We start from the raw sequence: 15,581 nt of genomic DNA, 5'->3' as shown, positions 1-15,581 counted from the left end.
CATCGACCATGGTTTTTATTTTTAACTTGTATTACATCAAATTTTCACCAGGGATGTTACACCTAGTTAGAGGAATGTTGAGTTCAATAGGGATGTGACCTTTGATGAGGATGCAACCCTTGGAAAAGAAATGGATATTCTTCCTCTTCCTCCTTTTCAGGAGAAGAATGATGAGATGGACCTTCTAGATGGTCATTTTGTGCCCGACCCTGATAAATAAGTTGTTTATGAACCCATGGAGCCTATGGACCCCTTGGATCCTCCTCCAAGTGATCCTCCTACAAGAAAGAGACCCCTTTGGCTTCGTGATACATTACAAGATGTTGAAAGACATGCCACCGCCAAAGGTACCTTTAGAGAAAGCAAGAAGCCATGCCAATACCAAGGATATGTGGTATCTATGAGCACCAACATACAAGCCAAGCCTCCCACCTTTGAAGAAGAAGCGAAAGAACGGGTTTGGAAAGATGTTATGGCTGAAGAATAAAAATCTATTATGAAGAATGATGTTTGAGAAATGGTTTTGAGACCCAAAGGGAAGTTTGTTGTGACTTGTAAGTGGTTTTACAAAATTAAACATGGAGATGATAGAAGTATTGAAAAATATAAGGTGAGGTTCGTGGCCAGAGGTTTCTCCTAGAAAGAGGGAGAGGACTATGATGATATATGTGCAACTCTTTCCTGCTATACCACTATTATATCTATTGTTTCCCTTGATGCTAGTGAAGGATGGACTCTTCACCAAATGGATGTGAAAATTTTGTTTCTTTGTGGCATAATACAATAACAAGTATTTGTTGAGAAACCAATGGGATTTGAAGTACCTGACAGGAAGACTCACATTCACAAGAAGCAATGATGACTTGAACATGTACTTTAAAGTTATCCAAGGTATGCCTCTCATTTTGGTTTTATATGTTGATGATTTATTATTGACAATTAGTGAGCCTTTGATGCTCAAGTATAAGAGGGAGTTGGCCTCTGAGTTTGAAATGAAAGACCTTGGATTGATGCATTACTTTATGGTATTAGAAGTGTGGCAAAAGTCTGTAGATATTTTCCTTTCTCAAGGAAAATCTGTTGTGAAATTGTTGGAAAGATTTAGGATGGTAGAATGCAAATCCATAGCCACTCCAATGGAGATGAATTTCAAGAAGTTATGTGGAAATGTTGTTAGAAAATATGAAAGACAGAAATATTTTCTCTTTTTTTATAATTACTCTTGATTATTATAATATGTCTTATGTTCTTCTTTTATCTTAGTTCATCAAGAAATTACCAAAACCAAAGCACGAAGATCAAGAACACCAGATTTAGGAACACAACCAGGGAAAAACCCCTATATAGGGGAAAACCCAGTCAAGAACCCTTCCTTTAGTAATTTAAATGAGATGGACCAAGACCCTATACCAACAGACCTTCCTCCTCCACCAAGTCAACCTTCCAATATGTTTTAGGTCACTTCAATAGTCTCTTCTTGTCTAGCAGCTTCAACCCACAAATTTTGACCTCAACTTCACCAACAACTTCAAAACTTCGCCTTCCCAGCAACTGTAGAATTTTGACCCTTCCAGCATCTTCACACATGGGAAAAATAGAGATAATTTTGAATTATTATGCCTTTGAGAGACCTCCTTCTCCTTCGCTATTCTTTTTCTTCTTCTTCCTTGAAATTCACACTTTTTCTAGCCCCAGAAGTTGCAGATCGAACTTGTTGTGAGTGAGTGACAAATGAGGTCGAGTTGTTGCCTTTATATAGTGATTATGTTTCCTATTTTAGGCTGACTTGTCCAGTTTGAGGCCAACTTGGTGGGGGAGGCCTAATTGACCTATTTTACAATAAAATAAATTTCTTCTTTGACAAATAAATTCCAAGAAGGGTTCTCTGCAATATGACATCAACAATGACACTTTACATAAACCCTAGAAGCCTACAATGGAAGCTTTGACCTAAAACCAATTGAACAAAGCATGAAATCCATGCTTTAATAAGTCAATTTATTTAATAATAAAAAATATTTTTCTTTCTTTTATAAATATAATACATCATGATTCAAATACAATTATGAATACTGATACTAGTTACATTCTTCAACACTCCCTCTTAACTAGGGAGGTATTCATAATTACCTATATCTATAAAGGTACATGGAAGATCTCCAAAATGAACTACGAAGAGTTCTAACACACTTTGTGTTGCGGACTAGATTCCTAACGATCGTAATCTATGCAAGTGGGACTAAGATGGAATAAAGCTTTCAACCAATCTAAGTACCATCAGGCTTACTAACGAACCATCAACCCACAAATCTCGATGTGTATCCAAGGTCAGAGCTCCAAGACCAACGCCACCCTCCCTCTTCAAGATCTAGACATCAACACACATAGGCCAACCAGATGTACTCCCAAGCTTCCACCATTAGATGCTTCATCTCTCCCTAATAAACTAGATATATCCATTTTTCCAAGCATGCTTCCAGAGTGTTCATCCTTCTTATGGAGAGATTTACATGTACAAACACAAACCCCAATCAACAATAAAATTTCAAATATACATACAAGTAAACACAAACCCTCAGCTCCTTAATCATCCTAGTGCCTCGTATATAAAGTTATCCATATGCAACTAGTCAGAAGCTTATATTCTTTCATTTCTTTAGCAATGTCAAGACATCCTCAATACATTGTAGTACTTTTATTTATTCTCTGATTTCTCTTCAAGGTATCCATCATGACCATCATAATATCCCCTCCCTCTCAACTGGGGTGATATACTCTTTTCTTGAAACCATGCTCCCTCTTAACTTAGGGAGATTAAAACTTTCTTCTTCTATAACATCAGAGAAACTTCTATGGCTTTCATTTTTTCTTACAATGTCAAGGTCATCTTCCTTCATCATGCTTATATGAACATCTTCATCATCTTGAAGATTGTGTACCTATAAATCCTTCAATAGCAAGTACAACCAAATAAAAATATACAAAAGTATGAAGTTAACCAAAAATAAAGTCATTATAATGGAAGCATTAAAACATTCAAACTTTAGACATCTAATACCGAAACCTAGTTAGGTTCATAATCAACAAGATAAACATATTTAAATATTCTATTAGGATAATTGTCATAAACCCTAGATCATATTATTAAGACTTAAAGCAACTCAATCAAGATAACAAACTTTTACTCTTGCAAACCCTAGATTCCACCTTTGTGACACAAATCCTTTAGATATTAGAAATTTAATTAAATAACAATTCTACTATGCATGTTAGACTCTACTAAGGCTTGTCGTAAACCATAGATTCCACCTTTGTGACACAAAGCCTTTAGATATTAGAAATTTAATCAAATAACAATTCTACTATGCATGTTAGACTCTACTAGGGCTTGTTGCAAACCCTAGATTTTCATCATTAAAACTAAAACATATTAATAATATCATCAAGTCCTAGAATATCAATCTTTTACTAGGGCATTGTTACAAACTCTAGAATTCATAAACTAAAACATGAGTAACAACAAATAGGTCAGCATACTCGCATATACATATCTAGGATTTTATAATCATATACTAGCATATCACAACAATATCTACTAGGTAAACCCAAGACATAGACATTAATACATAAAACTTAGATATATAACAATTTTTACCAGACATTAAAACTTATATCTTTAGGATTTTGATCATACAAATGAATAAATAGCTAAGGTTTCATTCCTATGATCTTACAATGCTTTTTCTTATAATCCCTAATTTACCAAACCCTAAAGATCTAGGGTTTCAATATATAACTTAGACATTAACAACAAATCCTATAGAATCGAGGTTTCTATCAAAACTTTAAACATCAAGAAAAATGGATTTTTAGACTTCATCATAAATGCTAAGTAGACTACGGCTTCATAATCAATATTGAAACACCCTTAGGTTAGGGTTTTACAATGAACCTTTTTATGGTTCCACAAGAATGACAATATAATGGGGGTATATTCAATCTAATGATTAATCACACTAACAAGAATCTATATGATTCAAAGACCATGTCATAATAATGTCAGTATGTAAAGAAAATTTAAAAGAAGAATGATTGTACCTTTGTATGAAGAGAACTTTATAACAAATTTTATAGTTTAAGACATACCTTGAGTTGTTCCTTAACAAAATTTGTATGACATCAATTCTTGAAGGGCTTCCTTTGCAACATAACTTCTTCCATGCTTCAAATTCTAAAGTCTCCTTTATAACTTTTGCGTATTTTGCAGGACTTTGGTAAAATGGTGAGGGGTTCGTCTTAATTCAATCTTGAGGGATACCCACAACTTAAAAAAAAGTGAAAAATGTTCTAACAATATATGTTAGACCTATAATCTCTAGAAATAAAAACATAAAGGAAAACAATTCAAAACAACAATAAAGGACTGAGCAGGTTATGTGAGAGAGAGATGACTTAGTAGTATAATTCCTTGACTTATGATTATTCGGTCTTGTTCTTCTTAGGCAGATCTTCATCAACAACATTCGCATGGTCCCTCTCTCTTCTTATTTCTTCGATTTTTTGGACAATGGATTTTGTAGTGACCCATCTTTTGACCGTTGTAGCATTCAATCTTGGATAGGTCCACTTTCTTCTTTGGTCCTTTGAACTTCTTGAAGGTTCCCTTCTTCTTGTGATGATCAGAATAGGAATTTAAGGTGTTTTCTTCTTCATCCTTGTTATTTACTAATGATATTTTGGCTTCTTCTTAACTACATGCATTCCACAATTGTTCAACTGTTGGAGTATTCTTCCAACTGTTAAGTCTTGACACAAAGACACTCCAAGATTTTGGTAGTCCTAGAAGGGAAGTAATTATGAGCTCCTTTTCTGGGACAACTTCATTTATTGTTTGGAGTTCATCTCTGATTCTAGATATCCTTATAAAATATGATGAAACAGTGTCATCATTTGTCATCTTAATAGTTCTTAGCTCATTCTTGAGGCTTGCCATTTGAACAATGTTCTTGATTTTGAATAACTTCTAGAGAGCATCATACATTTCTTGAGTCAAAATTTATGTTGGATATGTGTGGAATTAGGTTATCCTTAACTACATCCATTATTAGGTTCATAGCCATAATTTCGATTTCTCTAAACTTTTTCTTCTCTACATCACTTGATTCATTAGTAGGCTTCTTGATTTTTCCTTGAACGAGATCCAAAACTTTGTTCTTCTCGAGAATAAGGTCTATCCTCTTTTTCCATGCCTTGTAGTTGGAGGCTCCTAATTTTCTTTCTCCCTTCATTGATTTTGTCATAGTTCTTGTAGATAGTAGACTTGTCTCTTTATATGAATCTTTTTCTTAATGACCTTTCTTTGATATCTTTTTATTTAATAGATCTTCAACCTGCCTTTTTCTTCTTCACCTTAGCTCTGATACCATGTTAGAAAATCAGAAAGGAAGAAATATTTTCTCTTATTGATAATTACTTGTGATTATTACAATATTTCTTATGTTCTTCTTTTATCTTAATTCATCAAGCAATTACCAAAAATAAAACACGAAGATCAAGAACACCAGAGGAAGGCGCACAGCCAAGGAAAAACCCCTATATATGGGAAAACCTAGTCAATAACTCTTCCTTCAATAATTCAAATAATATGGAAAAAGACCCTATATTCAGTAATTCGGTAATTCAAATGAGATGGACAAAGACCAAGTCAACCTTCCAATAAGTTTTAGCTCACTTCAATAGTCTCTTCTTGTCCAGCAGCTTCAACCCAACATCAACCCCAAAATTTTGACCCTAGCTTCACCAATAGCTTTAGAATTTCAGCCTTCTCAGCAACTGCAAAATTTTGGCCCTTCCAACAACTTCACACGTGTGGGAAAAAGAGAGAGAATTTCGACTTGTGCTTCTAAGAGACCTCCTTCTCCTTTGCTACTCTCTTTCATCTTCTTCCTTGAAATTCATACTTTTTCTGGCCCCAGAAGTTACAGATCGAACTTGTTATGAGTGAGTGACAAATGAGGTCGAGTTGTTGCCTTTATATAGTGATTTTGTTGCCTAGTTTAGGCTGACTTGTCCAGTTTGAGGCCGACTTGGTGGAGGAGGCCTAATTGACCTATTTTAGAGTAAAATAATTTTCTTTGACAAATAAATCCGAAGAAGGGTTCTTTACAATATGGCATGGGCTAGGACACTTGACGTAAACCTTAGAAGCCTTCAATGGAAGATTTGACCTAAAAAAATTTGACCCAAGCATGAAACCTATGCTTTAATAAGTCAATTTATTTAATAATAATAAAAAAAATTCTTTCTTTTGATAAATATAATACATCATGACTCACATACAATTATGAAGACTGATACTAGTTGCATTCTTCAATAGATGTTGCAGGACCTCATTTGGTGAATCCTTCTAAATATCAAAAGTTGGTTGGGGCTTTGGTGTTCCTTGTGAACACCCATCCAGACATATGATTTGCAACTAACACTATGAGCCAATTCATGACAGAGCATCTTCATGCACACTGGGTTGTTGCCAAGCATGTGCTGAGATATTTGCATGGAACAATTAATCTTGGTCTAAGGTATACTTCCAGACATGTGAGGCTTCATGGATATATTGATGCTCACTGGGCTGGAAATTTTATTGACAAGAAAAGCACTTCAAGATGTTGTTTTAGCCTTGGATTTGCCATGATATCTTGGATGAGGAGGAGGAAGAAGTCTATTACCCTTAGTATTGTCAAGGTTGAGTATATGGTTGCTATCATGGAAATTTGTGAGGTTGTATGGTTGAGGAAGCTCTTTAGAGAGTTGTTTGAGCAAGTACTGGATACAACGGTGATATATTGGGACAACAAGAGTGGTATCCGATTGGAAGAGAATCTCGTGTTTCATGACAAGTCTAAGCATATTGAGATCAGGTATCACTATATTCAAGACATGGTGTAAAGAGGAGCAGTGAGACTCCATCACATTTCCACTGATGAGCAGATAACAAACATACTCACTAAGGCTTTATCGAAAGGAAAGTTCTTGGTCTTCAGAGAGCAACTTGGATTGATGGATATGACCCTCCCGGGTAAGGGGGTTTAGCTAATCGAGGACACTGAGCTATGCTTTTCCCCCCTGTTTGAACTTCTAGGGAGAGGAATTGAGCCAAAGGGCTCCCGGGGTTGAGGGATATCTAGACAATAGGATGGTTGTGATCCTTACCCCTTCTAGTAAGTAGTATCTTGCTTATTATTACCATAGGGTGTGTGTGTTCCTTGTCATTTATGGCAAGTTCGATATCTCCCCCTATCATGATTATATTAGATAGAGTATACCTCAGTATGCATCCTACCAACAAGTTGGGCTTGTTGGATTGTTCCTCCCCATCTAGCCAATGGGTTGAGATGATTTGAGATGGTTGTGATCCTTGCCTCTCATGGCAAGTGGTATCTCATTCAAGTGATGTGTTAGTTTCGATAGCATCAAATGTGTACTAGACACGAAATTTGTGTTCTAGATGAATATGGCCTGAAGGCCTACGTGGCCAATGTGTTAGCAGTTCCCCAGGATGCAGATCAACTCAAAGAATACAGGAAGGAAATGGCGAAGGCATAGAGGATGCTTTTGGAAGGAGTCCAAGATCATAGTCTCGCATATTTCTGGCAAGAATATTGCCAGGGAAATGTGGGTAGCTCTCTTCATGTTATATCAAGGTACTTCCGAGCAACGAAAAATGTTCCTGGAAGAAAAGTTGAGATGCATAAGGATACAGAAGGGAGAAGGCATAGATTCCTTCCTCACTAGGATTCAGGAGGTCCAAGCTTAGCTTGCAGCTGTTGGGGCAATGCCTCAGCCATTAGAGCTAGTTCGATTGGCACTAAACAATGTCTTGGAGGATTGGAAAATGTTTATCCAAAGTATATTAGGCATAGACACTTTGCCAAGATGGGACAAGATGTGGGCCGATTTGCAGCAGGAGGAGTTGAGGCGAGCTCTATTAAATAGCTCCATCAATGGCAGCAGTAGCAACAGATTGAAGAGTGTGAAGGAGGAGGAGAATGTGACCCTTACATCGAAGGGTCCCAGTCAGGGGTAGGGGAGAAGAAGAAGAAGAAGAAGGACCTATCTAAGGTCAAGTGCTTCAAGTGTGTCGAGTTTTGCCACTACAGTACCCAATGTCCTCTTAGGAAGAAGGACAAGCAGGACCAGGTGGTAGCTCATGTTGAGATAGATAGGTTGTCCTCCAGATTGGAGGAATATTTGCGATGTTCGCAGATATACCTCTGGGAGTGAGGTGGGGTGATTTGGTGTTGTAGCCCCAGATAGCTACAAAGATTGGGTAAGGTCCTTGAGGAGTCCACCTCATGCATCATTACCTCGCTACGGGGGCCCATAATATTCAGTAGCAAGATGGATCAGTGGCCGTTGATGCAGTCAGTGCCAGAGTGACAGTTGCATACTAGTAGCAGTGAGATGCTAAGGAGCACAGTGTTAACAACAAAGTAGGTGGCTCAGTGCAAAGTTGGAAACAATGCATATTCTTCAGTAACAATGCAAATGCTAGTAGCAGTCAGAGACTCAGGAGACAAATGCATCATACTGAACACAATTGATTCAATATTTTGGATGCTTCTCAGTTGCAATAGTTGCAGTTGTAGCAGCAACATATGAGAGGTAGTTTCAGTTGTAGCAGCAACAGATGAGAGGTAGTTGCAATGCAGATGCGGAATTGGCAGCAACATGGTAGTGTCAACGGCAACATAGATGCAACATTAGAGTTGCGTAGTAGTTGGTCGGCAGTATGGCCAAACATCAACATTGTGACATGAGGTGATATAGAGACAGGGTGTTGTGGCAGGATGTGCAACACTAGGGAGAACACAATCCTCGCTAAGAGGGAGTGTTGTTTTCTGTAGCATCGGATGTGTTCTAGCCACAAAATTTGGTGGAGAGGCTTGAATACATGAGCTCTCCAAAACCCAGAAATAATTTCTAGAAATTCCATCTAGAGATTACTTAATTAGATTATTAATTAGTTTTTTTAATGTTTCCTAAGTCTAAACTTAGGAACACTGGTTAATTAATCAGAATTAATTAAGTCAAGGTGATAATTCTCTAGAAACTCACACAGATCGATCCATAAATGATCTGAGTCATCGATTAAGATTTAATCTTGGTTGTTCGATTCCCAATAGGAAGATATAAGAAGGAATAAATGTGGTGATGGAGAATACACCGGAGTCACTCAAAGAATTTGATTTTCCAGAGCAGTAGCAGTGAGTTGCCGGAGAGTTCAAGCTTTAGTGAGGAAGCAGAGGCAGTGAGGGGCAGGGACAGTGAAGCTGGAGTAACACTTCCAAATCCAATAAGTGCATTTGCAGAGAGGCAGAAGATCCACAGTGATGCTGATGCAAGGACTGTACAGTAGCCTCTAAAGGTAGTTCATTTTGCAAATTCAGGAAGTCAATTTAGTGTTCCGATGGCAGAAGAATTTTGCAGAGGTTGGGAGAAGTGTTTCCAGAGTTAGTGGAAAATAGAAGAAGAAGATCAGATTGAGATCCAAGCTGTATGGGTTAGACCCGATGCAGAGTCCACGCAGAGGGTGATGTAGGGAAATTCGTAGAGGGTTTTAGAGGTCAGTCTTCAGAGCCAAATTTTCCTGTGGGTGAAAAAAATTCCTCACTAGATTTTGCCAGTATTTTTCTCTATAGGATTTCCATATTCGACATCCAAATTATTGTACTGAGATTTCATTGTTGCATGATAATAAAACCCTCAGTTGTTGCACGGGTTTTCCCGCAATGGGTTTTTTAGGGGGAAATTGTCCAAAAATAACAGTGTCATTTTTTTTTATGTGTGTGTGCTAGAATTTTCTCAGTTTCCAGCACTATTTTCTTCCGCAGTCTATTTGTGAAAATCATAGTGTGAATTATTTGGTGTTTGCCGTAGAAACCTACAAATAAATTGTTAAACAAATTAACAATTAGAAAAATAATTTCTAGTTATTGTGATAGATGAAATTTTTACATGTGGGATGTAGGTGTTCTACCACTTGACTCTTGAGGATCAATGTTGGAAGATCGAAAGACAATGGGATGGATGTGATCCTTACCTTTTATGGCAAGTGGTATCTCCCCTATTCTCGTTAGACAACAATATGGTTGTGATCCTTACATGGTAAGTTGTATCTCGCCCATTGTCATTGGACAATAGGATGGATGTGATCCTTACCTCTCGTGGCAAGTTGCATATCGCCTATTGTCATTAGCAACAGCATGGTTGTGATCCTTACCTGGTAAGTTGTATCTCGCCTAGTGTTATTGGATATAGGGTGGTAATTTGAGGTGCCCTATGATGATTCCTCTTCCTTAGATTTGAGATTTTTCAGCAGATGAGCATAGATCGCAAATGATTAATGACTTAGTTCTATGATGACGATAACAAAATTTTTGAGATGAGATTCAAGATGCAGTCAGGAATTTCTCCCTAGCTTGAGAGGGAGTGTTAATTTGGAAACTCAAGGACAAATTCCCTCTCCTTTGGACAACCTACCTCATCCAGAGAAGACCCTCCTTACCATTGGAAGAATTTATTTTGGTTAAGGAAAAATATTATTTTTAATGGAAAACCCACAAGTACACAAAAGTATAGGTCGGTCTAAAGTCATAATTGGGTCTCCAAAGTGACATATAAATACACATCAAGGACACCTCATTTGGAAATCACATCAACACATCTCTTCTTCTCTATCCTCTCTTGATTGGTTCGTATAGATCTGAATCAAGGAATCTAAGTTCACACGTGCGAAGGGAAAGAGGCTAAATCTGAATTTTTTTGCATTGACTTTTGTTTGGGAAACTGTTGACCAAGTTTGACTTGCTTTGACTTGGAAAAGTTCGATTTTTGGAGGCCGAATTTCTTGGTGAAGGAACTGAATTTTTCCAGGCACTTTGACTTGGGTTGACCGCAAATCTGTTGATTAAAGTTTGACAAGAAAATTCTCTCTCCCTTGATCGAGTCCTTTTGGGATTATTTTGACTTGACTTTGACCAGCAAGGAAGGCCGAATATTTTGACAATTGAATGAGTTGATTTGGAGTTGATTTCACTGTTGAATGTTGACTGGTTAGGGCATCATTTTATGTTGTTTACTTTGACCAAATTTTACTTGTTGACCAGATTTGACTTTTGGGCTAATCTCTTAGATATTGGTTAGTGGATTGTTGGATAAGTCAAGAATTGACTTTGACTCTTTATTGTTGAATTGGAACATTGTATCTCTTTGCCGAACATTTGATGACAATCTAATAGAAGAATTTTGAAAGGGTTTTCCCCTTGTGGGGCTTTTCCTTGGCCTTTGACCAAATCTTGTGTCTCTTGTTATTGCTCTTGGTTGTCTTCTATTGTGCATTAGATTTACTGTTCTATCTGCAATTGCTCATTTTCATTAAAAGATAAAATTTGTTTAAAAGTAATTGCGAATTGAAGAAAGAATTGGGCTAAGCGATTGTGATAGCATAGAACAATGCAAAATTAATCCAAAGGCCTCCAAGTTGATCTTATGAGCTCCACAAAACTCTCATCACTGAGCCAAGATGAGTTAAATTTGAGGGGACTTGTATGTTTTTTTCCCATTGCTTTAACCTCCAACATGATGGGGAAGTGGCCTGAGCCTCCACTTTCACCAATCCATTTGTCTTATCAGTGACATTTTGTCCATCTAATGTTCAACAAGAAACAATCTAGATGCTTGTGAATTTGATCCTTTCTAGTTCTCTTGTTTTGTTAGGTGGGTTTGAGCTTAACATGCTCAATATTAAAGAGATTATGGTCACTCAAAAGTTTGGTAAAGTAGGTCGAGTTTGGATCGACCTGGACATGGAGGCCCCAAATTTTCGCAACACCCATAGAGAAATTGAGGTCCCCCCTAATAATAAGATTGTCCTCGAAGAAGTAGGATTTCTAAGAAAGTGAATCCCAAAAGGGGATCTTTTTTTGGTGTGGACCATATATGTTTCGAATGAGGAAATTGAAGTTGATTTCCATTGATCAAAAGTTTAGACCAATAACAAATTCCATCCCCAAAAATTAAGGGCTTTGATATATTGGGGGTTCCATCCTATTGCTTGTCCACCCTCTTGACCTATTGGATCAATGCATGTGAAGTTCCATCTTGGAAAAATTCTTCCTAATGAACTTGAAATTAAGTCCCCCACTCCTAGAGTCTCTTGCAAAAGGAGGGTAATATCTCCCTCAAGTTCTACTAGACAACGAAGGGCCTATTGTTTTGGAGGGATGGCCAAGTCCTTGCAATTGAGAGAGAGAATGATCATGGGTTAACTCCCCTTGGGGCAAACACTTCTCTAAGTGCCCCATTAATGGAGAGTTGACGCCTTGATGCCATATCGGCCAAGGCTTTGTTCTGGGCTAAAACAAGTTTTGAGCGGCAGCCCCTAACTTTGCTAGTAACAATCTCTGGGGTGGTTATGACCTACACTATCAGGAGGGAGGGAAGGATTAGGGTGATGAGGGCAGAAGAAGTATCGGGGTTTAGTGGACCCCGAGAGGGAGGAGGATTCTTCTTGTGTGGGGATGGGCAAAGGAGGGATGAGGGGAGCTGAAAGGGGGAGGGGGCATTCAATGTAGCTTAAGGGAAAGCAGTGTGTGAGAAGTCCAATAGATGTCATAACCATAGATGACCCCCCATTTGAAGAAAGAAACATAGAGTAGACAAAATAATTGACAAAAAAAGGAGAGAGATGGGAAAGGTAGAGTACCAAAGACAGGAGACGGCCCTGGTGGAGTAGGTACTATGACCTGCCCTGGAGTTGTGAGCTCAGACATGGATTGCTGAGGCTGGAGCATTGTCCATGAAGATAATTCCAATGGAGAGGTCGAAGGAGAGACAATAATTACATCCCCTATGTATTTTTCATGAGGAGAGGAGTGCATTATGTGATCTTCAGCCATGGGGGCAAGTTCTCCAAGTAATGGGGAGTGGACCTTTTCGACTCTTACTTGCCTTTGAATGGAGGCATACATGATAAAATTATGACTGTGCTTGTGGCAACGTCTGCATCTGAATTATATTCCTTTGTAGGCCAGAGTTTGAATGTGTGATACCCCCTTGTATAAAATCTCTATTTTGTAGGAATTTACAAGGTAAGTTCCTCAGACAAAACACCAAAGGACACCGCTCACAAACAGATCATAAATCGGTACCTCGGTATTCTTGACGTGGTTAAAACCCTCAAAGAGGGAAACATTCCACGACCTGAACCAACGTGGCCACTTTAAGCAATTTATTAATAAAAAAATGAAAATTTACATAAGCTTCTTTCATGAACAGTTACCCTACAAATGACCCTCCATGCTCTTTAAATAGAGATCATGGACCAATTAGGTGTTAATCCATGGATCAAGTGTTGGTAATACCGAGGAGAGAATGAATTGTCGGATCACTTCATGTCTAGAACAGATCATGACCGTCGGATTGTAAGTTACAAAAGTACATAGTAAAGAAACACACTTTACCTAACTCTACACTAGACCAAGTTATACTTAATTATTTCCTATGTGTCAGAATATCCTAACATCCCCCCTTAATAACAACTTGGGATAGGATTGAAGGATGTACAAGCATGCAACAATAGGAGAAGGAAGGAGGCATTAGAGCCTCTCCCCCCATAGTGACAACTTCCTAAACTCCAACCATAAATCGAAGTTTAGTAAACTTCACCTCTGTGAGAGCCTTTGTAAAGATGTCTGCAACTTGATCATCTATTGAACAATATTGCACTTCAAGAACATGGTCATGAATGAGATTTCTGAGGAACTGCATGTGCAGTTCAATGTGTTTGGTGCGCTGATGTTGGATTGGATCTTTGCATAGTTGAATGACACTTTGATTATCACACCAAAGTGTAGTCGAATGTTGGTGCTAAAAGCCAAACTCTGATAAGATCTAATGAAGCCACAGGGCTTCCTTACTAGCTTCTATGACACCACGATACTTTACTTCTGTTGAATAAAGAGAAATGGCACTTTGTTTCTTGGAATCCCATGTAATAGGTCATGAACCAAGAGTGAACACATAACCTGCAGTAGACTTCCGATCATTAGGGTCACCAGCCCAATCGAAATCAGTGAAACCAACCAATAGGGGAGATGCTTCTGCATTGTAATGAATCCCAAACTGAACTGTACCTCGAACATAACGAAGTATTCTTTTAGTTGCTTTCCAATGACTTTCATGTCAGTTTTGCATAAACCGAGCAATATGGCCAACAACAAAGGAAAGGTCAAGATGAGTATGGGTCAGATACTAAATTTTTCCTACAAGTTGACAGTATAAGGTAGCATCAACTTCAGGGGAAGTGCAAGTGACTGAAAGTTTGGCTCCAGACTGAAAGGGAGAAGGGGCTGACTTACAATCTTCCATGTGAAAATGGCGTAGAAGATCACATGTATACTTGGATTGGGAAAGGGAAATACCTTCCTTGGATTGCAAGACTTGAAGACCGAGAAAATAATGCAAGTGTCCTAAGTCTGTCCTTTCAAACTTATTTTTAAGGCTGAACTTCACATGGTTTATAAGGTTGGGATCACTACCAGTAAGGATAAGATCATCAACATAAAGAGCAAGAATGATAAGAGACTTGCCCACTTTCTTGGTGTAGACAGTATTGTCAGAATGACACCTAGAGAAGCTAGTTTCTAAAAGAAAGCTATCCATCTTGGCATACCAAGCCTGAGGGGCTTGCTTGAGACCATAAAGGGATTTCTTAAGCCGACATACAAGGTTGGAGTCTGTTTGTATAAAGCCAGTAGGTTTTTCCATCTAGATTTCTTCATGCAAGTCCCCATGCAAGAAGACATATTTAACATCCATTTGATGGACTTCCCATTTGAAAGAGGTAGCAAGGGAAAGAACAAGGTAGATAGAATTAATTTTGGCAACAAGGGAGAAGGTTTCAGTATAGTCAACGCCTTCAACTTGTGAAAAACCCTTAGCAACAAGATGAGCTTTATGTTTATCAACTTTTCCATCTAGTCCATACTTGGTTCTGTAAACCCACTTGCATCTAACAAGTTTTCGTCCCTTTGGAAGAGGAACAAGATCCCATGTATCATTTGTCAATAATGAACGATATTCTTCATTCATAGCTGCATCCCAATATGGATGTCCTAAAGCTTCTGCAAAGGTGTCAGGATTCTAATTCACTGAAGCTTGAGCTAGTAAAGAAGAGGCTCTATCAAACTGAGAACGTGTACGTCACTGATCTGTAGGATCACCGGCAAGAGAACCCGCTGCATTCCGAGTAGCACAGACCCATTTTGGAAGATGAGGAGCTGAAGGAGGATCCTGAGAAGGTGGGGGAGTATTGTCATCCTCGCTGTCATCATCTAAAGAAGAAATATTTTCAGAAGTAGAAGAAATAGAGAGAGGTGGCACATCCACCGAACTAGGCTCATAGGCCGATATATTTTCAGCAAACTTTACATCTCTTCTAATGATAACATTTTTGGACTTAAAGTGGAATAAGTCTGTATCCTTTGACATCTTCAGAATATCCAACAAAAATACATTTTTCA

Source organism: Pinus tabuliformis, chromosome 8 (assembly GCF_031772625.1).
Source record: "Pinus tabuliformis cultivar Carrire ecotype Pingquan chromosome 8, CPIR1, whole genome shotgun sequence".
NCBI classification, from domain to species: domain Eukaryota; kingdom Viridiplantae; phylum Streptophyta; class Pinopsida; order Pinales; family Pinaceae; genus Pinus; species Pinus tabuliformis.
The sequence above is the reverse complement of the archived record's forward strand: the minus strand, read 5'-3'. Positions refer to the sequence as shown.